The 27,512-nt window shown below is 40.4% G+C and overlaps 1 protein-coding gene across 3 annotated transcripts in view; it reads right to left on the reverse strand.

Moving 5' to 3' along the window:
- The window catches only part of LOC126018963 (40S ribosomal protein S4, X isoform-like), a 965,922-nt gene that overhangs the window by 155,837 nt on the left and 782,573 nt on the right, over window positions 1-27,512 (reverse strand). The window contains exon 2 of one of the 3 annotated variants that reach the window (XM_049781080.1): window positions 18,746-18,776. The exons of the other annotated variants lie outside the window; for them this stretch is intronic. The gene's annotated coding sequence lies outside the window, so the exon portion shown is untranslated. Of the gene's footprint in view, window positions 1-18,745; window positions 18,777-27,512 lie in introns of those variants that run through there. 3 annotated transcript variants of the gene reach the window in all.

Here is a 27,512-nt window from a genome sequence, read left to right on the forward strand (position 1 = left end):
CAGAACGGTGCCACAATCATCACAACCAAGTTTAGGTACTATTATCACCCAAAATAAGCCTTTACCCAGTAGTAAAGTAAAGCCTTTATCCAATAGTAAAGGCTTATTTTGTGTTTGACCTAAGAAAGCATTGATCTGAATTAGACCAAGGCAATACTAATCTCATTTCTGTCCCAACTTATTTGCTTAGTTTGAATATTTCCAAGTATAAAAGGGACTACACAATTATGTCTGTTTTTTTGTTTGTTTGTTTTTGGTTTTGTTTTTTGGGCCACACCCGGCATTGCTCAGGGGTTACTCCTGGCTGTCTGCTCAGAAATAGCTCCTGGCAGGCACGGGGGACCATATGGGATACTGGTATTTGAACCAACCACCTTTGGTCCTGGATTGGCTGCTTGCAAGGCAAATGCTGCTGCGCTATCTCTCCAGGCCCATGTGACTGTTTTTTTTTTCTTTCATTTTAGTAAAATGTGTAAGGGTCTTCCATGCAGAAATGCGTATTATTATCTAATTATTTTCATTATCAAATGTAAATCTATCATAATTTATTGATATATTAATTAGTACATAGACATGCCTTCATCCAAGTCTGCACTCTTTTTTTTTTTATAATTTTTTATTATGAATTATGAGAACAAAAGATGCAAAGAAAGAGGATAAGGTAAAGTTACAGTGGAAGGACAATCACCCATAACATAATTATCAGAAGAAGTCCCCTTGCTGATATCTTAACTTTGAACTTTCACCAAAGAAAGTTAAGATAAATAAAACAGAATCCATGTGAATTACTTTGTCCCTCAAGTCCCCAGATTGTAGCACATTATAATATTTCTTAACAGCACACAAGGCAATCTAAAGCCATCAAACTTACGTAACTCCTTAAACATTAGAGGCATAGTATTTTTTACATTTCCATGTACATGCATATTAGCTTAAGTTAACCTCAAATTTTAAGTGGGTGTGTTTTAAGGATTAGAGTCAAAGGAGCACAGTAAAAACGGTGTTAGAGTGGCAATTGTTGTTTGCATAGGCCCACCAAAATATGAGAGGCATGGAAAGGAATAGCCTTGGCCTAAATACAAAGAGATCCTACCCCTGAAGTTTCCTGGCATAAGACCAGCTCTAGGCCTCAGGCAAGTTATCGTTCGCTCCAAGACATTGTCCGTAGCGCCAACACACTTATCACACAGTCTCTGTTGTCGGTCTCATGTTTCTGTATTAAAGATTCTGGAATCTGCATGTCCTACATTGAAGTCATGATGTGGAGTGCCTTCTCGTTTCACCTCACCATGAAAGGGGAATGCAGGAAGCCCTGTCCTGTAAGCAGGTTGTTGTTAAGTCTTCTCAGTGTTAAGGGAAGTCTCTTTTGAGCAGGACGATGTCTGAGCAGTGGTAGGGTCTTCCGTGGTAGAGGATTGCTTCCAGGTGATGTTATAGACAAACCTCACCATAAAGGGGCAATACAGCAAGCCCTGTCCAGTAAGCAGGTCATTGTTCTTGTTGTCTTCTCAGTGTTAAGGGATGTCTCTTTTGAGTAGATCGATGTCAGAGCAGCTGTAGGGTCGTCCCTGGTACAGGAATGCCTCCGGGTGATGTTATATACAACCTTGGATGTTTTGTAAATGTCTTCTGTAGATCAAGGGGTAAATGGAGGATGCCCATTCTTCTGAGGCCTGTGCCAGGTCTTTATGTCAATGTTCAGGGTGTAAGGTCTCATTGCACTACAAGATTTGTGTGTTCCCATTTCTATTAGATCAGAACTTATTAGTGTGTATAGTATTTTCCCATGTTAGTGTGCCTACGCAAACAAGTAATAAAGCCACGTGGTGCTATCAGATATATGGGGGCATAAGAACATTTCCAACAAGACCCATGACTTGGTTCAAACATAAGTATTAAACTGAGGGATTCTTTCACACCAAATTCCATATTGAGCAGTTCACAAAGAGAAGATAAAAAACATGGGGGGGGGGATCATCACTGTATAAGAAAGTATTTAGCACAAGTTATAGCCGTCAAAGAAAACACCCATAAAATGTTGAAAAGATATGCGTCATTTTTATGCCTTTTAAAATAGTTGGGTGGGTGTTAACTCTAGGGCACCACTTTGGTCTGTGAATTAGGACTCAATACTACTTAAGTTAGAAAGGGTAAAAAAGGAGTAATGATGATAGGAGATAAAGAAGTTAAAGAGAAATATGAACTTATGAAGGGGTATGCAAAAGGGCAGAGTACAAAATGGACATTCTGCATACATAAAAACATAATTCAATGATAGTGAGTACTATTAATGTTTCTTGTGAGAGTACTATTAATGTTTCTTGTGCGCGCGGGGGCAATAGCCCCCACGCGATTTTGAGAATTAGACTGGACAGAGATTACCAGTGCCAGCCAAACCTCCTCCTGCTAGACTCCAGGCTCCCAGGAAGGAGAGATCCTTCAAGAAGCTGGGAGACCAGAGGTTCAGAGCCCCACCCAGACCCTCCCTAAGGAGCCGCATGGATAGTGGGGGAAGGCCTAGGGTACCTTCAAGCTCCACCAAGGGACCCAACTCACCGGCTTGCCCAGGCGTGTGGCCCGGGGAAGCCCTGGAGATCTGGAGCAAGGCGGCAGAGGGGTGCTGGGGTTACCCAAGTCCCGCACCCCCCCTAGGCCTGGCCAAGCAGGCCTCCGGCATGGCGTGGGCTTGCCAAGCCTCCTCCTGCTAGACTCCCGGCTCCCAGGAAGGAGCCAAGTCTGCACTCTTAATACTGATGTTGCTATGAGTATTCATGTATATATGATATAATATAAGCATATTATTTTTGTATAATTTTTTTTTTTTTTTTGGTTTTTGGGCCACACCCAGTAACGCTCAGGAGTTACTCCTGGCTATGTGCTCGGAAGTTGCGCCTGGCTTGGGGGACACCGGGGGATCGAACCGCGGTCCGTCCAAGGCTAGCGCAGGCAAGGCAGACACCTTACCTTTAGCGCCACCGCCCGGCCCCTTTGTATAATATTTTTAATTAAGCACCATGATTACAAACATGTTTGTAGTTGGGTTTCATTTATAAAAAAAAAAAACAAAAAAAAACACATATCCTTCACCAGTACAACCTTCCTACCACCAATGCCCCCACAATTCATTCTTATACACACATGCACCAATGTACTTTTCTTGAGCTCAATGGTGCATGTTTGTATGTATGTATGTATGTATGTATGTATGTATGAGAATGAATTGCTGGGTCAAGTGGAAATTCAATGTTGAAAATTTCAGGAACTACCAGATTGTTTTCTAAAGAGGCTGCTCCATTTTACATCTCACAAGCTGCTTATGTGGTTCCAATTTCTGTATATTCTCCTAAGCACCTGTTATATCCATCTTCAGTCTTTGGTCATCTTTATTCACAACTTTTTTGTTGTTGTTGTTGTATTTTATGGCATTGATATTTGGAAGAATTCCACCCCTCTTTTCTTTGAATTCATAGGAGAATTTTTATTTCAGGCTCATCTAGTATTTCCTCATGATTAGATATAGTTTGTGCATTCTTGGCCAGAACTCTGTACAGGTGATATTGTGTCCTCACATTGTCAGACTTAGAAACTCCTATTCTCCACCTGTCCCTCTTGATAATATTAATTTTGACCACCTGGTGAAGGTGTTTATTTTTCTTTCTTATACCTAGTAAACAATCAATGAAAGAAATAAGAAAATTCGGGGCCGGCATGGTGGCGCTAGAGATAAGGTGCCTTGCCAGCACTAGCCTAGGACAGTTCAATCCCCCGGCGTCCCATATGGTCCCCCAAGCCAGGAGCGACTTCTGAGTGTATAGTCAGGTGTAACCCCTGAGCATCACCGGGTGTGGCCCCCCCAACCCACCCCCCCAAAAAAAGAAAATTCATGGGCTGTAGAGATAGTACAGCGTTAGGGCATTTGCCTTGCACATAGCTAACCCAGGATCCAATATGGTCCCCAGAGCCTGCTAGGAACTATTTCTGAGCACAGAATCAGGAGTAACCCCTGAGTGCCACCATATGTGGCCCAAAAACAAACAAACAAACAAATCCAAATATTCTTCTCTTTGTTGAAATTTCCCTAGGTTGGGGCCAGAAAGATAGCATGGAAATAGTTTGCATTTGCCTTGCATGCAGGACAGTGGTTCAAATCCTGGCATCCTTTTTGGCCTCCTGAGCCTGCCAGGAGTGATTTCTGAGCATAGAGCCAGAAATAACCCCTGAGCACTGCCAGTGTGACCCCCCCCCAAAATATTTCCCTAGGTTATCTTGTTTTGTTTTGAGGCCACATTTGTTTGTGCTCAGGGTTTACTCTTTGTGCAGAGGGATCACTTTTGGTGGGGCTCAGGGGACATATAGAGTGAACTCAGGTAGAACACGTACAAAGAAAGCTCCCTACCTGTTTTACTATCTCTCTGACCACACACCCCAGATTTTTTTTTTACATAAAACAATTTTTTTTGTTTTGGTTATTGGGCCACACCCAGCGGTGCTCAGGGGTTACTCCTAGCTATCTGCTCAGAAACAGCTCCTGGCAGGCACGGGGGACCATATGGGACGCTGGGATTCGAACCAACCACCTTAGGTCCTGGGTTGGCTGCTTGCAAAGCAAACACCGCTGTGCTATCTCTCTAGCCCCCTAAAAATATATCTTTTGGGCCTGAGAGATAGCACAGCAGTAGGGGGTTTGCATTGCATGTGACTGACCTGAGACAGACCGGGGTTCAATTCCTAGAATCCCATATGGTCCCCTGAGCCTGCCAGGAGCAATGTCTGAATAAAGAGCTAAGAATAACCCTTGAGCACCGCTAAGTGTGGCTCCAAAAGACAAATAAACAAACAAAGAAAATCTTTTCTTTTACTCCTTCCCTTTGTTCTTAATTCTGTTGGCAACTCATATGGTCTCCCAATACACCCAGGAGTGATCCTTGAGCACATAGTCAGGAATAAGCTCTGAGCACTAATAGATATGGCAAAAAAATACTGATTTTGGTTAGAGTGATTCTTATATTTTAGCTGCATTTACATGAATGGGAAAGGAGTTTATTGGATCCTTAAACACTCAATCCCTTTAAGATCTGTATAATTCAAATTGAGAGATTCTCTTCTTGTATTCCATAATTCTGACCTTTAAATTCATTGCTGATAAGTTAGGACAGAAAGTCAGCAAATTTAAGGAAATAACACCAATAAAGTGAGATAAATAAAATAAATAGCAACCACAGAAATATGGTGATAATTCATGAGAGAGGATTGAGTTTACTTCCATTGGTCAATTTCAGTCAAAAATAATTATCTTATGCTTCTACTGCTTTTTGGAAGAGAGAAGGCAAGCAGACTTGGTCTCACCTGAAAGAGCAGAGATTTTTCTTGGCTAGTTGTCAAGAGTTCTACTGCCCTGATCAGTTTGGCACAGTCTGTCTTAAAATGTAGCTGATGGTTCTGCTGTCAGCTGGCATGCTCCAACAAGGCCAAACTCGAGACATATTGAACATAAACGCCCATTTGAATGAATTCTAGGATCACACAGTGGATTTGCAAAGATATCTTCAATTTAAGCCTGTTCTTAGAAAACTTCAGCTACCTTTTCTCTCTGCAAAGAAAATTATCCCAAATCTATCTCTAATAGAGAATTGAATTCATAGTTTATGCTTATGGCAGACTTTCATCTGGGATTTCTGAAGTTCTAATGTGGTTCTTTTTTATCTTCTTCAGATTTCTCATTATTATCCACTAAAATGTTAATGAAATTGAAGAATATAAACAAATCCCATTACATTTAGTAAGTCTGCTTATTGTGATGACATAGATCAAAGAATTTTGAAGCTATAGTATATGTATTTATAGTTAAAAATATTTGGGATATACCCAAAATTGCTCCCGCTCGTGCTCAGAATGCTGAAGAGTAAACCTGAGTCAGCCACATGAAAAGCAAATGCCCTACCCGCTAAACTATCAGTCTCGCCCTGAATTTACAATTGACTAGAGTGAAAATATTGATATTCAAAATATTGATATTCAAAGTCAAGATCTTCACTATGGAACAAGGGAAATGCAAATATGGATTGATAAATATTTAAGATAATAACTATGTTAACTAACTACAGGACTGGAATTCGTTCGTAGCATATGTCTGTCAAATCACCATGACATTTACTTTACTTACAACTGTCAATTTGACTGAAACCAGCCCAAAAGAAATTACAGACAGGATTACAAAAAGCTCTCTAGTCAAGGACAGCTATTTTTTTGTTCTACTCATTAAAGTCTAAAAATAAGGACAATTTTCATCATCTCCTTCTCCAAAAAACCTAACTCTTCATTGTTTAAGTTTGCAGATACAAAGGAGTAGGCCTCTGGGAACAGGTCACAGGAGAATTTATTCAATATTCTGACACCCACTGATCATTAGCCCACACTTTAAAAAAAATGGGCTCCCTTTTACTAAGAAAACCTCTTCTGTGGCTATGCAGGCAAAATAAAGACATTGATGGCAATAGTCTACCTTTCACCAACTTGACAATTTGTTTCTGAATAAAGTTTTCTCTATCTACCACATTAGCTGTCTATTAATTGGCCCTTAATAGTTACAATTCTGTCTGTGTCTGAAGAATGGTGAAGCAGGTAGGATACATACAGCTGACCTGTGTTTGATCCTTGGCATGATATATGGTCCCCTGAGCCTGGTCCTCGTGATTAGAACTAAGAGTAAGCCTGGAGCAGAGCCAGATGTAGCCCAAGTCCTTTTCCCAATAGTTACAATAGTTACAATTTCTCAATACAATTATAATAAAAGGGAAGTGAAAAGCATTAATGAATCCTAGAGTAAGACAGAAAAATCATTCCATGGAGGAGCCGGAGAGATAGCATGGAGGTAAGGCGTTTGCCTTTCATGCAGAAGGTCCGTGGTTCAAATCCCCGCGCCCCATATGGTCCCCCGTGCCTGCCAGGAGCGATTTCTGAGCATAGAGCCAGGAGTAACCCCTGAGCACTGCCGGGTGTGACCCAAAAAAAAAAAACCAAAAAAAACCAAAAAAAAAAACAAACCATGGAGCACATGTTTTGTGTGCTAGAGGCCAAGATTCAATCGGAAACTTCAGAGTTTTCTGAGCACCACTAGGAGTGATCCCTACGTACTGAGCTAGGACTAGTCCCTGAGTACTACCAGTTGTGACTCAAAAATGAAATAAATAAATAAATGACATTTTAAAAAATGTTTTAAAAAAGCCCTCTACTAAGCACTGCAACTGAAAAGAGAGGAGCAGCATAACTAAGAATTACCCACCTGGAAAGCTCATGTGTGAGCCCAGAGGCAACCTCTAATGAACACCACAACCATACCTTAAGCACTTCAACTAATACAACCCCAAGCAAGCATATGTGCAAACATCACAGCTAAAGGATTATAAATTCGATGAGCACACAGCTGAATGTGCAAGCTCCATAATGTACCATGTGTTCCCAGAAAGCATTATAGCTAAACATGCATGATTATCACAGCCAGGTGTGAGTGCAACCCCTGGTCAATTGGTTGGCCATCTGCAAGGCAAGAAAACACCCTGCCCAGTATATTATTTCTTGGACCCCATAAATCAGTATATTTTTTTATTGATAAAATGATTTGCAATTTGTAGATGAGTGTGAGTGTATGTATGTTGCGGCCCTATCTGGAGATGCTCAATGGTTACTTGTGTGCTCAGCAACAGTTAACAAATTGACTTCTGGTGGTGCTTGGAGGGACAATATGTACTGCTGTGTAAAGAATCAGGGCTAGGTGGCTGCATATATGATAAGTGCCTTAGCTCCAGACCTATACTATTTCTTCAGCCCAAAGATTCGTAATATTTTTGCAGAAAGAAAACATAAATAGAGGGGCTGAAGCGATAGCACAGCAGTAGGGTGTTTGCCTTGGAAGAGGCTGATCCAGGACGAACATTGGTTTGATTCCTGGCATCCCATATGGTTCCCCCAAACCAGGAGTGATTTCGGAGCGTATAGCCAAAATTAACCCCTGAGCATCACTGGGTGTGGCCAAAAAACCAAAAAAACAAAACAAAAAACAAAAGAAAATATAAACAGAGTCTTTTCATGTTTGGGTAAAAAGAGTCAGGAGTAAGTTGAGGGTGGTCCCCAGGTATATCCAGGGACTCCCATGCCCAGAAACGATCACCACTAGAAAAGAAATCACTAAGGCTTGCCTGGATCACCAAAGTTTGAAATTCCACCCCTCACCATTTAACAAACTTTCCATCAGTCAAAATCACAGTGGAAGCCTGATTCACATAAAATAGCCCTGCATGTGAATTAGCACCCCCTTTTGTGTATATAATAATAATAATTTCTCACCCTGGGTAAATAGTGAATACAACTTTAATCTAGTTTCTTGGATCTGTTTTCACAGGCTGAAATCTTTGTTTTAGGACCACATCTAGTTGTGCTCAAGGTTTATTTCTGACTCTGTTCAAGGATTACACCTGGTGACCTCATGGTGGTAGTTGGGGGTGGGTGCAAGGCAAACACTTTACCCACTGTGCTATCTCTCCAATCTTTTGGGCTTAAAGTCATTGCTCTTAAATGAGCCAACTTGAGATCTTTAGTCTACAAAGCAAGGCTACTTATTTATGAAAGAAGTTCTTATCTAATAGGGATAGGAACTCATACATTTTATATTGCAGGGGAGCCTTTCACTCTGAACATTTGTTATAGTGACTTGACTTGGGATCCAGTTGGGACATCGGCCATTCACCCCAGAACTTTGGATCTCATCTTGGGAACTGGCATGGTTTTCTGTACCAACACCAGGAAACAGACTTCTACCAAGTAAGGTCCTAATGCTGCCTTGGCAATGAATTTCTCCAGAGAGGGTTCATATGACACTTGGAAATAGCAGCAACTTGCTTTCAGGGCAGGATTACTCTGCAATGCCACTTAACAGTGAGATGAGGGCCCGGAGAGATAGCACAGTGGTGTTTGCCTTGCAAGCAGCCGATCCAGGACCAAAGGTGGTTGGTTCGAATCCCGGTGTCCCATATGGTCCCTCGTGCCTGGCAGGAGCTATTTCTGAGCAGATAGCCAGGAATAATCCCTGAGCACCGCCGGGTGTGGCCCAAAAACCAAAAAAAAAAAAAAAAAAAACACACACACACACACACAAAAACAAACAAACAGTGAGATGAAACTAGAAGATGCCCCCATGACACCCTGACTGTGACATAGGATCTGTGCAAGACCAAGATCTCTTACTATAGAAATCTGAATATAACAACTATGATTGAGAAGAACTTTTACTGGAACCACAAAGAAAGCCTTTGGGGTTAGACAACTTAGTATGCCTGAAGCCTGTAGTTAGTCTTACGACAAGATGCTTCATGGATAGGGTCTCTCTGTTTTTAGGCCAAAGGTTTTTCCTTTCTTTTTTCCTTACCTTTTGCTGCACCTGTGCAAAAACAAACAAACAAAGATCTACAACACATACACTCCCTTTTTAAATTTTCTTCTTTTTTAAAAATATTTCTTATCTTTTACATAGGGGCTCCTACCTTTTTCATAGAAACTTGGAACACAGATTATTTTGTTTTACCATGTATTTCTTCATTTTTTCATAAATACAAGGAAAAGTCAATGACAATAGAATCAAGAGACCTAAACTTGAACAATTTAAACTTAAATGAGCCTGTTATACTGGCAAACCAGAGGGCTAAGGGTGGTGGTATAGGACGCACTCTGGATTCATTGGTGGAGGGAGGTTGATACTGGTGTTTGGAATGGCCCTAATTTACTTGTATATCTGAAATTTAACTATGAGGACTTTGTAGTTCACAATGGTTTCAATAAAATAAAATTTAAAAAAAAATGAAGCAAAGCTGTTGTCTGTAGCTAATGAACTGTGGTATCATCCAAATTTCTTTTTAGACATGGAGGTCTCATTCCCCCAGCTTCAGGGAATTCTTCTAGAAAATCACCCTAAATCCTTTCTAGAGGCCATCTTGATCCAAGAAAACAGTCTCCCCAGGATCATACTTTGGAGAGGCTGCCTGCATTAGTGCTGACAATTTAAGAGACCAAAGACCCACTTATTTTGAAGTGACAGAAGTATTTGTTGGGGTTGAATTGCTACTCAGGTTTTCCCTCTGCTTCATCTGCTTTCTTCTCCCTTCTACACACAATCCCAAGGGCACAGCTTTATATATTTCTTACATGCAAATTCCAAAATTCTTGCCCCAAGATATAGTGTTTGTGATACATCAGGACAGGGAAGCATCCTAAAAGTTTCATTTTGCTGAAGTTTTTACCCCCTTCCCTTTTGGGGCTGCTTTTAGCTGATTTTGGAAATGAAAGAAAAGCCAGGCCAACAGACTTTGCATGAGTCATTCCAGGGAACCACATCAGTGAAGGCCTAGAACACTTAAAGACTCAATCTAGGAGTTCTATAAACCTACCTAACCTCATTCGTGACCTACAGAAGACCCATTAGCCTTTACTGAATGAATTAATAATGATGAGTAATCCTGTGCCATTTAACATAGATTGTGGGTTGTGGTTGTCTTTTGTTTTTAAACAACCAAAACACAAGGATAAACAAAATACCAAACAAGAAAGAAACATCATGGTTATCATCAACGTGTTTTTCCTATCTGTCATACACACACTTCGTATATATTCTCTTTTTAGTTCTTTAGAATTATCATAATCTCATAAGGTAGTCACACTTTGATTCTAATTGGAAGAGGGGGTGTTGAATCAGATTTTGTTGTGACACTCCTGGTCTTATACTTAAGAGGGTTACTCCTAGAAGTAGTCAGTGGACCATAATCAGTGCCAACGATTAAATCAGGGTCAGCCATGTGCTAGATCAGTGCCTGATCTCTTTACTACCTCTCTCACCTCTACTCTCATTTTATATAGAAGAAACTTGTTGCTTAGTCAAGATAAGAAACTTCATTGTGATCAGATATCTAGTGAACATTTTGGCTAGAGAAAGGACAGGCTGAGGAAGTGTAGAAGTCCAGAGACTTCTCTTTCAGAGCTTCCTGATCCCAGATCTCACATGAGCTCGCCTCAATGTTGCCCAAGTCTGGGACACCTGTGACCTGATCCCCAAATGGTCCTACCTCTTCATCTCAGTAAGCATGTTGGACTGAAAAGGTGAAACAACCCTGGGTAAAGCTGTGGACAGGGGCCTGTGCTCCAGCTCAAAAAAACTTGATAAACAAGTTTTTCTTGCCATCGGAAAAGAAGGTGCCAGCTCAAGGATCTCAAAAGAGTTCTAACATCTCATGAACAAGAAGTGATAAGTGAAGAGTTGATAAAATGCAAAAGAATAGGATCCCAGTTCAAATGCAATAGCCAAGGAGCCACGAGCGAAGTCATCCAGGAACTAAATGCAAAACACTTGCAAAAAATTTTTACTTAGATTAACAGTATTGAAATAACTCCTGGAAAGAATCATTTTAATTTTGGAAGGGAACAGCTTTCAGGGCAGGATAAGAAAGAGAGGCAGACATAGAAGAAAGTGCATGTTAGTGACTTGCCTGCCCTGAAAGATTGAGAAAATGATGTCATTGTTAACAGACCAGCGGCTTCCTCTTCCATAAGTCTTGGATAAGCCTCCTACATCTCCTATCACCCCAATCTTTGATGATCTAATTAAGTGCACTATTTTCACTTATAACCTCTCAGGTCTCCAGTGTGCTCACCATTGTTTGATTTTGCCAGTATGTGCAATATATATATAATATTTATTATATTCATCCTGCTTTTATGAAATATTAGGGTTCTCTTAAATTTTAGATATTATTTGATAAATACTATTTTGATCTATCAGGTCAATAGCAAGTGAAATGTTGATATTAGTAATTGAGGGAAATGGGTCTTTTTATTCACTATTAGTGGTTAAAGTATAATTTGGTACAGTTTTTTTTTTTGAAGTTTAAAATGAATTTATCAATACCATTTTCAATATCATTTTCATTGCCCCAGCATCACCATCATTTTTTATGTTTGTTTGTTTTTCTTTTTTATTAATTTTTTATTTTTAATTATGAGAACAAAGATGCAAAGAAAGAGGACAAAGTAAAGTTACAGTGGAAGGACAATCACCCATAAACAGAATTCTCAGAAATCCCCTTTTAAAATAAAAGGTGACAAGTAAAAATAGTATTTAGAATTTGCTTTGTAGCAACCATAATGAAAGTACTTTAAACTCCAAGCCACAGGAGATGTACCTAAAAACTTCTTCTTGAAACTGTGTTCGGCATCAAGTGGGAGTTGACATGAATGATACAAAAGAGTTCTAACATCTCATGGCCAAGAAGTGATAAATGAAGAGTTGATAAAATGCAAACGAATAGGATCCCAGTTGAAATGCAATAGCCAAGGACCCAGGAGTGAAGTCATCCAGGAACTAAATGCAAAACACTTGCAAGAAAATTTTACTTAGATTAACAGTATTGAAATAATTGCTGAAAAGAATCATTTTAATTTTGGAAGGGGACAGCTTTCAGGGCAGGTTTGTAGGATGTTTTGAGTGCCTATGAAGCATGCAGGAGAGAAACATGCAAGCTACTAAATAGTCCAAAAAACCTCTGCCACATTTCAGGTTTTTCAGTCACTATAGTCCCCAAAACTGAGGATAAATCTTGCTCTCCACCATGGAGAGAGGCAGATATAGAAGAAAGTGCGCATGTTAGTGACTTGCCTGCCCTGAAAGATTGAGAAAATGATGTCATTGGTAACAGACGAGCCTCTTCGTCTTCCACATGTCTTGGATAAGCCTCCTGCATCTCCTATCACTCCAATCTTTGATGATCTAATTGAATGCACTATTTTCACTCATCACCTCTCAGGTCTCCAGTGTGCTCACCATTGTCTGATTTTGCCAGTATGTGCACTGTGCATACATAATTTCTTCTTTGTGCAGGCTGTCTATTTATTATATTCATCCTGATTTTATGAAATATTAGAGTTCTCTTAAATTTTAGATATTATTTGGTTATATTTTTGGATCTGATACTACTCAAATATTTTTATATAAACAAAGGACAATCAGTTGCTTTTCACTTTATGCCAACTCAGCTCTTCTGGGATATCCTACATTTATTTGGATAGAAGGGGAAATCTATATATGTTTAAGTTGACACATAACATGCTTTGCAACATATGTGACTCATCAGAAACTTCTAGTTTAGTCATTTTCTTTCTTTTTTTTTTATCATTTGAGAGGGCATGAGCCACATCCAAAAGTTCTTAGGGGCTATTCTTGGCTCTGTGCTCAAGGAATGACAGCTGGTGATACTTATGGAACCATGTTTGGTGCTATAAGGTTTTGTTTGTTTTTCATTTTGGGCCACACCCAGGGGATACTCAGAGGTTACTCCTGGCTATGTGCTCAGAAATTGCTCCTGGCTTGGGGGCCATATGGGATGCTGGGGATCGAATCCGAGTCTGTCCTGAGTCAGCTGCATACAAGGCAAATGCCCTACTGCTGCGCTATTGCTCTGGCCCCAGGTGCTATAAGTTTTAATAGGCATCAACAGTGTGCAAGGCATGTGCCTTGACCAATACACTCTCTCCCCAGCCTGGGCCCAGAAACTTTAAATGTTTTCTTTTGACATAATACAGGAACTGTCAAAAGGGGGGGGGGGGAGTGATTACTCTTTCATGTCAGTCACCAGTGTCCACTTTGAGTACCCCATGAAATGATTGCCTGACTGTAGGCAGGATGTGGGGCACCTCTCTTTAAAGTGAAGAACAGATGATTGCCAGAGGAATCCATAATTTTGTTTTGCGTTTTCCACAGTCATAAGACTGGCAGTTACGTGTGGCAGTTAGGTCTGCTGTGGGGGTTTCATAAATGAGAATCAACCCCTGTGGCAACGGGCTATTTGGGACTTGGAAACTTTGCTGAGATTTTTGACAAGTGATTTCATGATTCTTTTATTTTCCTGTGTCAGAGGTAGTATATCAACCTCACACCAAAATATGAATGCCCAGAAAAAACATTCCCCCACCTTCTGTCTTCAATTTTTTTTCTCTGTCTTCAATCCAGGTTTTTCTCCAAGCCACACCCTACTGGTTAGTAAAGAGAACATGTGAGCACTCAATATTAAATCTAATATTAATTTTTTGGTAAATAATTAATCACTCTTGGGGAAAACTTCTCTCTTTTTCTTAATCATATTTGTTCCCAAAGCTGTACTCAGTTATATGTGAAGGGAGAGAACTTTAAACCCTGGTCCCACTGGCTCTTTCCTAGGAGTAGGTAGGCTGGTAAAAATAATTGAGAGAGAAAGAGGGAGGGAGGGGGGGAAGAGGGAGAGAGAGAGTCTTTAGTATAGTTTTGAGGAGTCTTTTATTGTGTCTCTGGCCTGTTGTTTGTTTAGGTGGGAAGTTTTTGTTTTCTACAGATTAATCAGTTCTAAGAAGTGGGCAAGTGGGAGATGTGCAGCCAGTTTTGGGAAGGGAGCAAATTGTGTATGAGCCATGTTCTGAGCTAAAATGTTCTGAATCAGTAATGAGTAAGAAGTAAGTATATGAAATATTTGAAGTCAATGCCAGGAAGACAGATGCTGGGCCAGTTGTAGGAATGAATGACAAAACTGACAGTGAGATTTATAGTCTCCTGGGTATAGGCAATTTTGTTAACAAGGACTGTCTCAATATTCCAAGTGTTTCATAAACAGGGATTGAGCTAGGCATCTCCTTGGCAGTCTAATACTACTTAATAAGTACGTGAAGGGTGATGGCAGCAGATATAGCCCACTCCCAGTCCTGGGGAAGACCCAGGGCTCTACCCTATTGTGGCCCTGCTTTTGCTGGCCTCTGCAAAAGTGTGACCTGTGATTTGCCTCTTTGTTCAGCAGGGTCAGAATGTAGGAGCATTTTCTGTACCTGCACTCCATGCTCTCACCAGGGGAATCCTTTCAGCAAACTCTTTCTCTGGACTCTCGGGTACATCTAAAACCTGTCTGTACCTCTCTGGGATTAAAGCTGACTCAGGAAAGTTGAACTGTGGAGCCTGCCTCTGCCTGACAGGACTGACACAGCAGGGTTGAGGTGGTCTGCATGGTAAGTATGGGTGCCGATGTTAGGATCTGAGATTTAGAATTAACTGTAACCTAAATGTTGATATTAGAATATGGTGTGCCTTTAAAGATAGCATTGCTTTGGCCGATGTATCCTGCTTGTGTAAGGAAGTTGACTGCTGTAAACCTGTTTTTTCTGTGAATCTAAGTACAGCCATGATAGGCTTCAGTTTAAGGTATAAAGACTAAGCCCAGAAGAATAGCCATTTCCTGGAACCAGATGCTAGGGGTAAATGCCAGGAAATACATCCATATAAGGCTAAACAGCAGCTGACAGACGGCCAGATGACTATTGCACCTTGGGTCTGCAGCAATGAAGAGATAGCCAGATGACACTGCATGCAGCCCACCCAGCTATCTGTCTGATTCTACATTTGAACTACAACCAATCCTAACCTAGTCTTGTAGTAAGGACCATGGGAATCCCCTGGACTGAGCCCTTAAAGGTACCCTTTAAGTTTAGCCTGTGAGCTATTCTCAGGGTCTTCATTTCTTTTTTTGAGGGGTGGGGGGATCACTCACGGGGCGCTCAGGGTTTACTCTTGGCTCTTGGCTCTTGGCTCAGAAATCACTCCTGGCAGGCTCGAGGGATCATATGGGTTGTCCGGAATAGAACCACCATCTGTCCTCGGTTGGCCAAGTGCAAGGCAAAAGCCCTACTGCTGTGCTCTCTCCAACCCCCAGGGTCTTCATTTCTTAGATGTTAGACCCTAGTATGTTGGAATTAACTCCTTTGCATTTATATTACTGTTTGTATTCCTGGTGGTCTTTTGGGTGACAGATCCTGAGTTCTGGACTTAACACCTGCACCCCATCCTCTGTGAGTTGCTCTCCTATATTTAAATATTCCCCTTCTTGGTCTTCCGGGAGGGTTCCCATGATGTCTGCTTCTATACCTCCTCTGTTTCCTACTATTTCCTGGTTAGGTAAAGGCAGAAGTTGTCTTTGCTACAGTTCTATTTCTTTTTGTTTATTTGCTTTAGGGTTACACTGGAAGTGTTGGAGGAGAATTCAATTACTCCCACTAGTGCTAGGAGACCTCCAGGTACTGGAGATTAGACTAGACTTTCTTTGTGCAAAGCTTACACTACAGTCTACTGAACTATATCCTGTTTTTTGTGGGGGAATGCAAGGGTTCTCAAGGGGTAGGAGAATCTTGTCCACACCAGGAAGCATTCTCTGAGCCAGGGCCTCTAGGCTTGGACCCTGTTACCTAAAAAAAGGAAACAAAAGAATTTGGAATACTGGCTCTCAAGATGTGCCTTGGGCACAAAACTATTATCCTGCTGCCTAAATTGTGCTTGCTGGAGCTAATTACTACCTTTGTAATTCTTTTTACATTCTTTCTGTCACAAAATCTAATCTTCCTCTGGCAAGCTGTGAGGAAGGTCATGTACTTGGGATAGTGAAAAAGAAAAGCAATTTTAAAGAATTTAAAATATTAATGATTCCAATTTGACTTGCTGTGCTGGGAAAGGCCTCCTCTGGCCTACTCAGTGCTGTCTTTGTGCTGGTCAGGCTTGATAAATCTTGGTTATAGTCAGGAGTGGAATGACAACGTTTTGTAATGATGATAGAGGGAGAGAAGATTCCTGAGTGGAGTTACAGAGGGGAAATATTCCTCACTCAAAGGGTATAACACACAGAAGGATAAAACAGAAAGCTGTGGGAAACATTGCACATTCAGAGCTGAAATAGGGTTTTAGCCAATGAGAATATGAGCTCCTCTTTATTCAAGAAATAAAGAGATGGACCAGGAAGAGAGTGCAGGGATTAAGATGTGTGAGTTTCATGTAGTTAACTCAGGTATAATCTCCAGCATCATATATGGTCATCCAGCATAACCAGTGGTGATTCCTCCTGAGAACAAATTTGCAAAATCTCTGAGAAGCTCTGGGTGTGGACCAAAAAGGAAGAGGAGAGTAGAGAGGGTAGAAGAGGGTAGTGAGCAGAGGAAGGAATGGGGATGAAGGGAATGGAGGGCTGAAGGGAAGAGAGGGATGGGATGGGAAAAGAGAGAAGGAAGAAGGCTCTGTGGCTAGAATCCATGTTCTCTTTCATGAAAAAACTTTGGGATTTATTTCAGGCATCATTAGTGGATCTGCAATGTTTTTATAAGACCTATACCTCAGTAAGTTGTGTTCATGACTGAGTGAACAAAATATATTATCTCTTAGAAATCTAAGCATTTAAGTATACGACTTGAATGCATAAGGAAGGTTTCTAGTTTATGATGGCTATACTTCCCTGCAGGGAGAAAACAAATATACATGTTCATAGAAGCAATAATAAAGTTGGTAGGGCATTTTTCTTGCATGTGGCCAACCTGGGTTCAATCTTCGTGCAAAGCTTACACTACAGTCCACTGAACTATATCCCATTTTGGGGGGAGAATACAAGAGTTCTCATGGGGTAGGAGACTCTTGTCCACACCAGGAAGCACTGTCTGAGCCAGGGACTTCAGGATTGGACCCTGTTACCCTGGACATGTGGTCCCCTGAGCACCACCAGTAGTTATCTGTGCCCTGAACATAACAGAGACTTGTACCAAATTCTCCAGTTCCCCCAAAAAGTAATATTTAGAAAAAAATATATAAGGTAGGGAAAAGGGAGAGTGTAAGATGGCCACAGGCTTGGCTTTAGGGGATTCATGCACTAGCAAATGGCAGCCACAGTTAAAGAATTTACTGACAGATAAATCAGTATAACTATAAGTAATGCAAGTTGCTATGATCTATGAGCTAGCTGACCAGGCTCAAAAAAGACTTGAGATAGAAAAGTCTACCCTATGGGTCTGTAGAGATAGTACAGGGTTAACATCCTTGATACTTGGGTGGTATCATTCCCTAAGAAGATAGTGATTGTTTTAGTGGTGGAGAGCAGTGGGATGGAGGACTGACTGGAGATTAATTTAAAGTTGGAAGAGAGGTTTTGCCAGAAAGCAACTTTGCTAAACTAAATCTGTTGACAAGCCTAAGCAGATCTTTTGATCCAATCTAAACTCATCAGCTGAATTTGGGCTCCTGTAATTATTCTCTCTCCTGCCACAAGCTGAGACTGTTCCTTTATCACCCCTTTGGACTTTGATTTTTTTCCATGGATATGTTAATTTACTTTGAGTCACCAAGTCCAAACTTTGGAATTGATCCTAAAGAATATATACAAACAGAAAATATGCAAAGAAAGGAGCTCTAGGCGTAATGATGATCATTGCCCTATGAAGGAATTCTCGGCATAATGATGATCATTGCCATGATAGTGATATATTATAAAACTCTCTTCATGCAAAGAAGTGTATATCTGCATTATAAAGGGCATTGACTGGGTTTTATGAAAACCATGTTGCAACAAGGAAAAATGCTGGCCTCTTTACTGAGGTGCCAGCATGCAAAGCAATGTGTCACAACTAGACACAAAATTTGGCTAAGGTGTATAAAGTAAAACACAGTGATGATAAGTAACTTTTACAAGGTTCCACAGTGAGAGAGAAAATGAGTGAGATCTTGGGTGAGAAACTTGGGTCTCTCTCCTAAAAAGCCCAATCAATCATTCATTTGTATTTTATGTATGTTCAGTTTTTAATTTCTAGAGCTTGCCAAGTACTGTGTTGCCTAGTACCACGCTCTTTTGATGATGTATTCTCTCTGGAAAGGCAAAATTGAAGCTTTTTTTTTTTTTTTTTTTTTTTTTTTTTAGCTTTTTGGGTCACACCCAGTAGTGCTCAGGGGTTACTCCTGGCTGTCTGCTCAGAAATAGCTCCTGGCAGGCACGGGGGACCATATGGGACACCGGGATTTGAACCAACCACCCTTGGTCCTGGATCGGCTGCTTGCAAGGCAAACACCAATGTGCTATCTCTCCGGGCCCAAAAATTGAAGCTTTTAATATTCAAAAACAAATTCCCTTCAGAAGAGTGCAGTGTGAAGAGCAAGACTTTGGTGTTTTATCTGTGAACTAGATTTTAGAAATTCTTTTCTGTTTGTTGTTGTTGTTTTTGGAGTCACACCCAGCAGTGCTCAGGGGTTACTCCACTCTCAGAAACTGCTCCTGGCAGAATTGGGGGATGATATAGGATGCCGGGATTCGAACCACCATCCTTCGGCATGCAAGGCAAATGCCTTACCTCCATGCTATCTCTCCAGCCCCAGAAATTCTTAATAATGTTTATCCTCCACTTATTCATATTCTACTCACTTCAATAAAGACTTCTCTCAAAATTCTTGTTTTATTTTCTTTTGCTGCCATTGGTTCCTCACCTTACAAATTCCCTTTGCCACAAGCTTGATCTTTATTTGTACTGGGTGAGTACTGATTGCCAATGCAAAGAACCACTGTGGTATGTACTGATTTGTTCATTTTTAGATGTGTGTGTGTGTGTGTGCATATGTGCATATTTGTGTGTGATCACGTAGTCTTTCCAACAAGCCTATAAGCATCTCATCTTACTGAGAATTGTTGAAACTACAAATTCTTTTAGGCTACATAGTTCTATATGTCACCAAAAATATACACAAATTCAAACTAAATGTTTTCTTTTCTCTTTCTTTTTCTCCACCACCACCACCTCCTCTTCCTCCTCTTCTTCCTTCTTTTCTCTGTCTCTCTATTTCTTTCTTACATTTTCAATATAGAAACTTTAAGCCAACAGAGATTCAATAATTGGGGGGCCAAAGGTATGATTCAAGGGCTAAAACATATGCTTTTAATCAAATTAAAATATTCAATAAACTGGGGCTGGAGAGATAGCATAGTGGTAGGGTGTTTGTCTTGCAAGCGGCAGACCCAGGACCAATGGTGGTTCATATCCTGGCATCCCATATGGTTCATTCTGCCTGCCAGGAGTGACTTCTGAGAAGAGAGCCAGGAATAACCCCTGAGAGCTGCCAGGTGTGGCCTTAAAAAAATTCAATGAACTGGGACATGTCTAAAGCAAGATATGACTTGTAGATTAAATAATTAAAACACAAACAAGAAATAAAACTTTTGTTAAGTCTGCTTTATGGAAAATAATATAATTTTAATAACAGTTGAATCTTATCAATTTAAAGGATAAACTTTGTCATTTTGTTTTATTTTAAAGGATAATTTACAAATCACCAAATAGTTCCATTTCAGAAACAAACAAATAAATGATCATATGCATGATCAAAATGCAGTACAAAGCAACATGCCAATAAAATTTCCAAGGTACTTAAAAAAAATATGGATAGGGAAAAAAACGACAGAAATAAAGAGGAGAGAGAGACAGAGAAACAGAGAGACAGAGAAAAGCCAGAAAATCTTGGTGTTCGGTCTGCCCAATAAAATTACAAAAACAAACAAAAAAACATATGCTTTTGATATACAAGATTTTGGGTTAAATACCTGGCACTACATGGCCCCTGAAGCACTGACAGACCTGAGTGTGATGTTTAAAGCAATTTAAAAAATTGACACAGACACTTAAAATATATCGCATTTAATTATTTCTATAACCTATGTACTACTGTAGAAATAACCTTAGTTATATTGTGTTGGATTAGCCTGTCTTCACCCTAATCAAAGATGGCTTTTTCTTTACATATACTTATCCCACCTGGTGGGAAGAACCTCTGGCTAGACTCTCTACTGCAACCTATTTTCCACCCATGGGGGTGGTCCTATTCTTTCCAATACATACTGCGACTCCACTAGATCTCCCCTCCCCATGGTGGAAAGATCTCTAGCCCATTTCATCTCTCCATCTTGGTTTGGATTATTGCCTGCAGCAGCCTTGTTTCCAAACCCGTATCCGTAATCCCAAAGGGGTGAGGAATTACCTACAATGTTGTAGTAGCACATGACTCACAATTCTCAGTGGCTTAAAGTTGGTAAATTATAAGTTACTTTAGTAACTTTCTTTAAGTTAGTAAAGGTTAAATTGCCTTTCCTACTCAGAAACTCAATAATGGAGAAATTTCTCATTTTTCTATCAATCATATGGCCAGGGCTGAAATCAGATAAGGAAGTATCATATCAAGTACTTGAAGTCAGATCAGAACTAATAAAGAGCATTAATGATTAGCACGGTATTATTATAGTTATTGTTGTTGGTATTATCTTCCCTATTTGCTTTCAAAATATAACTAAAGAAGCTGGAGAGATAGAACTTTTCTTGCAAGTGGTTGACCTGTGTTCAATATTTGGCATCACATATGGTCCCCTGCACTGCTTTTCAGGAGTGATCCTTGAATAAACAGTAAATAAATGCTGAGCACAGCCTGGTATGGTCCAAAAAATATAACTAAGATTCAAATGACTTTTATTACTTGCCTGGGGTCACCCATTTTTATCCTAGAAGAGCTTGGAGTTAAAGAGCAAGTCCATCTGTGAATAGAGCCTGTGCTCCTTTTGTTCTTCCATGCCACTTCCTCAGAAGGCTTTTCATCAAGGATGACCTGCATGGTTTTAGGACTTCAACTTCACTTAGGTTATTATTCCCAATTATAATCCACTAGCTGGCTTATCATCAACCTCTGGTCCACTTCACATGTCTCTTTTAAATGTCTTATTCATTCATTCCTCCAGCAGTCCTTCACTGTTCATTTTTTTATTTCAAAAAGGGTCTGTGATGTCCTCAATTTAGTTGATATTGGTAATAGCAAGATTCTAGAGTAAGTTCAACACTTAGTCCTAGTCTTCACTGGTTTTTAGTTATTAGGTAGTACAGTGAATAAAAATATCAAATAATTTCCAAAGAAATGTGATGACATTACTTATGACAAGAATTGGTCCGGCCAGTGTTTGGAAACAAGTTAATTCTCTTTTTTTTTTTTTTTTTTTTTTTTTGGTTTTTGGGCCACACCCGTTTGACGCTCAGGGGTTACTCCTGGCTATGTGCTCAGAAATCGCCCCTGGCTTGGGGGGACCATATGGGACGCCGGGGGATCGAACCGCGGTCCTTCCTTGGCTAGCGCTTGCAAGGCAGACACCTTACCTCCAGCGCCACCTACCCGGCCCCACAAGTTAATTCTCAAAGTGAATTTTTTTTATATGTGTGTCTATTTGCTTGTTTTTGGAGGGAGGGTATATCTGATGGTGCCCAGACTTTGTATTCAGGAGTGACTTCTGCCAATGCCAAAGGGGACAGATCCTATATCATCAGGGGATTGGACTAGGGGATAGGGAAGTGGTCGCATGCTAAATACCTTACCTCCATACCATTTCTGCCCTGTCCTTCACCAAGTAAAATTTAAAAATATGAAAATGAGAGTAAAAATGACTAGATGTAACCAATGTCAAGTCTGCCTAGAAATATTTCAGCAATTAAGGAGTACAATTGCCAATGTCAAGTCTGTCTAGAAATATTTCAGCAATTAAGGAGTACAATTGAGTATAATTGAGGAATAAATGCCTGAGCCCACCAAGCATGAAAGTCTTTGCAAATAAAGATGCTAAAAGCTGTGTTGTAGAGATAGGATAGCAGCTAGGGTGCTGACCTGGGTTTGATCCCCAGAACTTTATATGGCTCTCTGAAACTGCCAGGAGAGATCCTGAGCACAGAGCATGAGAACCATTGGGTGTGCCCCCAAACCAAACCAAACAAACAAAGAATGCTGATAGTTAGACAGATGTATAGCATACTGTTGTGTGGGAAAGGACTAATAATATAAGGCAGATAATTTGAGTGAAATTTCAAAAAGTGAGGCATTCCTGATATTATGTTATTTTATGCATTATAGTCATTTCAGCCTTCATAAAAATGTAGCCTAGGGAAACTGAGACTCAGAGAAAGCTCTGGATTGCTCCAGTTTCCAGATAAAGTAAAGGCTGCCTTCCCCCGAAGTCTTACCCACACAAGTTCCATGCTACCACCTGCAGTTCCATGAACCACCTGAACTTCACATCAAGCAGCTGCTGGCAGGCAGAAACATGGATGGCACTTTCAGGAGACCCAGGAAGACTTTAATCTCAGACTCACCCAACTCAGCTGCCACCCTGGACTGTTTAAAAATGAAGATTACATCTATATTAGCGTCTTTCAAGCCTCTGCCCTAAATCTCTGAAGATAAACATCACAGATAAATTTATGACTCTATTTATCAGTCAGTCTTTTGAAATCTCCAATTTAGGGATAAATTTGCTGGGTTGTGTGCCCCTTTCCAGCTCCACCCTACTTTTCTCTCAGCCCCCAGGCTGCTGGGAGAGGTGCTACATCAATTTTTCAACAGTTAGGATGACAGAGTAATTAGTCTCGCTAGAGTTATGTGTTAATACAGCCGTGGTTCTATTAAAATGGGGAGTTGCTGGAAGTCAGTGGCTAATCATTGTGCCTTTTAAAAATTCCTCAAGCTTTCCAGGCAAGTCAGGAGGTGTTCTCATGGTTGTTTGTTTATCCTAGTTTGTTTTTCAAATAAAATTCAGTTGTAATGAGGCTGAAAGAGAGCTCAAGTGGTAGAACATATGACTAGCATGTGTGAGAACCTGAGATGCACCCCCAGTACAACATGGCCCCTTCTCTCCTGCACACTGGGTGTGTTTTTTAAAATGTAGTTAAGCAAGAACAAATGAGTGGATAAAAAATATTGTGGCATGCACAATGGAATACTACTCAGCTATAAGAAAAAATAAAATCATGCAATTTTCCACTAAGTGGATAAAACTGGAAGGTTTCATGCTGAATGCAGTCAACCAGAAAGAGAGAAACAGAGATAGAATGATCTTACTCATATGGAGGATATAAATAAATATAGTAAAGGAACAGAAAATGGGCAAAGACAAAAAAGCTGGAAAGTTGGTCTACAGAACTAAGCTTACCAGAGTAGAGACATTATTCCCTGGGATATTGGTGGAGAAAAGCAGGTACTCTGGTTGTAGAGATAGTATTGGACCATTGTACATATAAAACTATCATTAACAGTATTGTAAATTCCACTACCCCTATTAAAATGGGGGTGGGGTGAGGTTGTAGTAAAATTCAAGTGATTTGGGCCAAGGGATAGTGATATGGTTCTTTGGACAGCTTTTGAATAATCTTTAAGGAAATTAATATGACACACATCTCATTGTACACAGGAGTGAAAAACAGTGGAGTGTGACTCCACTATTAACTTAATGGGATAATAGAAACTGTCTCTGGCCTCCTGCCTGTAGCAACCAGGGAAGAATAAGACACCCAAAGTGAAAGTTTTTAAATCATTGATAGTAGGCAATGAAGGATGGCACTTCCTGAGATATGAGAGACTAATTTATGAGCCCTCTGATTGTCAAGGGCTCAGTGCTTTGAGAGAGTGCAATCATGAACTCAGGAAGGGGGATTCCAGCAAACTCTCTGGGAGGAGGAGATAGACCTGAAAAGATAGAAGAGAACAATTAGAATAATCATTATGAGAGAAAGTACCAAATAGGAGAGAACTGCACCTACGGACAAATCCTGATGTCTGTGATGGTACTCTCAAGGTTTCAGCAGTGTTTGAGTAGCAGATATGTATAAAAACTATGCCCAAAACTTAAATTAAAAGATTCATCCAGATAAATAGAAAGAATGGTTCTTGGGTGGGGGGTTGGGCCACACCCAGTCATGCTCAGGGGTCACTCCTGGCTATGTGCTCAGAAATTGCTCCTAGCTTGGGGGACCATATGGGACTCCGGGGGATTGAACCACACAGTTCATCCTAGGTTAGCATGTGCAAGGCAAATGCCCTACTGTTTGTGCCACTGCTCTGGCCTTGAAAGCAGAGTTCTTGAAAGCATAGTTCCTGTACACCTATGTACAGGAATAGTTCTGATCCCACTAAACATAGGGAAGTCTCATAATTCATGGAACATTGAGTGGATTACTCCATAAGTTCTTGCTGAAGTGTTTGAGAATAATTATTCCTAGATGGAGTATTGCTCTGAACACATCTAATGACTCATAAGCGCAAGAAAGGATAAAATTGATTTCAAGCAAGATTGTATCCTAGAATAAACAATAATCTGTTCTATACTGTTTGTTCAGGAATAGTTACAGGAATACAAATACATCCTGCCCTCATAATGATAAAGTTAACAATATCCAGCATCCAATAGACTATCTCCAGGAATGTAAAGAAGCAGGAAAACTTGACTCAGATGAGAAGTAAAAACAATTCACCCATACTGACCTATAACTGACTTGAATAATAGAAAGAGCAGAGAAGCAAAGTTATTATGACTGCATTCAGATATTTAAAAAAATGAGAAGCATACAGATCCAAAAGAAACCAAATCATAAAGCATTCAGAGTAATATTTTTAAAATATACTAGATGAGATTAACAGCAAATTAGAGATTATAGAAGAAAAGTTTATAGGGAATAAAAACAGCAATAGAAACTATTCAAAATTAAAAACTGTGAAAAATAATGTAAATCATTTAAAAAGAACATCAATGACTTGCAGAAAAACTTCAAGGAGACTAAATATCTATGATTGTTTGCCTAAAAGAAGGGGATGGGGAGTTTCGGAAGAGAATTTGCCTTGCATGTATGAGACCCTGTATTTGAAAACTGGCACTACAGATAACAACAACAACAACAACAACAATAATAATGGTTGGAATTTCTTTCTTATCTGATAAACTTTAATTATATATGCATATATGTATAATATGCAACTCAGTGAACCTCAAAGATATGAAAAATAAGGAAAACTTAGCCAATGCTCTTCACCATAAAATTGGTTAAAATTTGGGGCCAGAACAATAGCGCCAACCCAGGAAGAACCCAGGTTTGATCTCAGGATCCCATACCGTCCCCAGAGCCTGCCAGGAGCGATTTTTGAGCACAGTGCCCCTGAGCACTGCTGGGTATAGCCCAAAAACTAAAACAAAAATTGGTCAAAATTTGAAATAAAGAGAAATTCTTTCTTTGTATTCACTTATTATTATTATTGGGGTGGGGTTTGGGCCACACCCGGTGACGCTCAGGGATTACTCCTGGCTATATGCTCAGAAATTGCTCCTGACTCGGGGACCATTTGGGACAATGGGGGATTGAACTAAGGTCCGTCCTAGATTAGCTGTGTGCCAGACAAACACCTTAATGCTGTGCTATCGTCCCAGCCCCTGTATTTATTTTTTTTAATGTGTGTATGAAACTCATCTGACTATGCCCATAGCTTACTTACACCTGGCTGTGTTCAGGATTGATGCCAAGTAGTGCTCAGTGCCAGTGATGAAAACATTGTTGGCTGCATGCAAGGCAAATGCCTAACCCCTGTACTAACTCTTTGACTTTTTTTAAATTTCATTTTCAAATTGACTTATTATTGCTTTACAATATTACGAACATCCAGAGTTTCATGTCACACATCTTTGTGTATGATATACCCCCATACCCACCACCAAAATTCCAACACCATCCCATCATCAAACAGTACTATCCAAATTTCAAAATATGTATAGAGTAAACGGCTACAAGAAAACATTTGAAGCCAGTATTTTGAGAGTTCAGCTCTAAGTGGTGGAATTTTGTTTTTTGGTGTTTTTTTTCTCTTTCTTTTCCCCCAGAATTCTGGTTTTAACTCTCTCTTTTATACTCTGTATAAAATACTCCACACTGACCTTGTCTAGTCACTTAAAAATCAAGGAAAATGCAGAGTGATCAAGTAGGAATCACTTGTGATTAATATGTTTATTTAATAAATTTAAAATAAAATATATTTGAGCTTGACACTTATTAGCAACATGAGTTTAATTGTCTCCAATAAAAGCAGCATTGAGTTAAGTCTTTCCTTACTTTGCTCTCTTGCCCTGTACAAAACCTATTCTTTGGAGTTGGCCAGCCCAAAAAGGAGGCCCTGGAGTGGGCCCTGGGGTGTACATAGACCCTTCCCATTCTTTGAGGTAGGGGTCATGGGAGGAGCAGTTGTTGTTTTCCTTAGGCACCTTACTTCCCTCCCTCCCTTCCTTCCCTCCCTTCCCTCCCTCCCTCCCTTCCCTCCCTTCCCTCCCTTCCCTCCCTCCCTTCCCTCCCTTCCCTCCTTCCCTCCCTTCCCTCCTTTCCTTCCTTCCTTCCTTCCTTCCTTCCTTCCTTCCTTCCCTCCCTCCTTCCTTCCCTCCTTCCCTCCTTCCCTCCTTCCTTCCCTCCCTCCTTCCTTCCCTCCTTCCTTCCCTCCCTCCTTCCTTCCCTCCTTCCCTCCTTCCCTCCTCCCTCCCTCCTTCCTTCCTTCCTTCCTTCCTTCCTTCCCTCCTTCCTTCCCTCCCTCCTTCCTTCCCTCCTTCCCTCCTTCCCTCCCTCCTTCCTTCCTTCCTTCCTTCCTTCCTTCCTTCCTTCCTTCCTTCCTTCCTTCCTTCCTTCCTTTCCTTTCCTTCCTTCCTTCCTTCCTTCCTTCCTTCCTTCCTTCCTTCCTTCCTTCCTTCCTTCCTTCCTTCCTAGACTTAATTTTGGTCTCATAATACAGACAGCAGCAGTAGCTCCTTGTTGTGTGCCTGGGTTTGATGCCAACCTTCCTC

This window comes from Suncus etruscus, chromosome 9 (genome assembly GCF_024139225.1).
Source record: "Suncus etruscus isolate mSunEtr1 chromosome 9, mSunEtr1.pri.cur, whole genome shotgun sequence".
NCBI lineage: Eukaryota > Metazoa > Chordata > Mammalia > Eulipotyphla > Soricidae > Suncus > Suncus etruscus.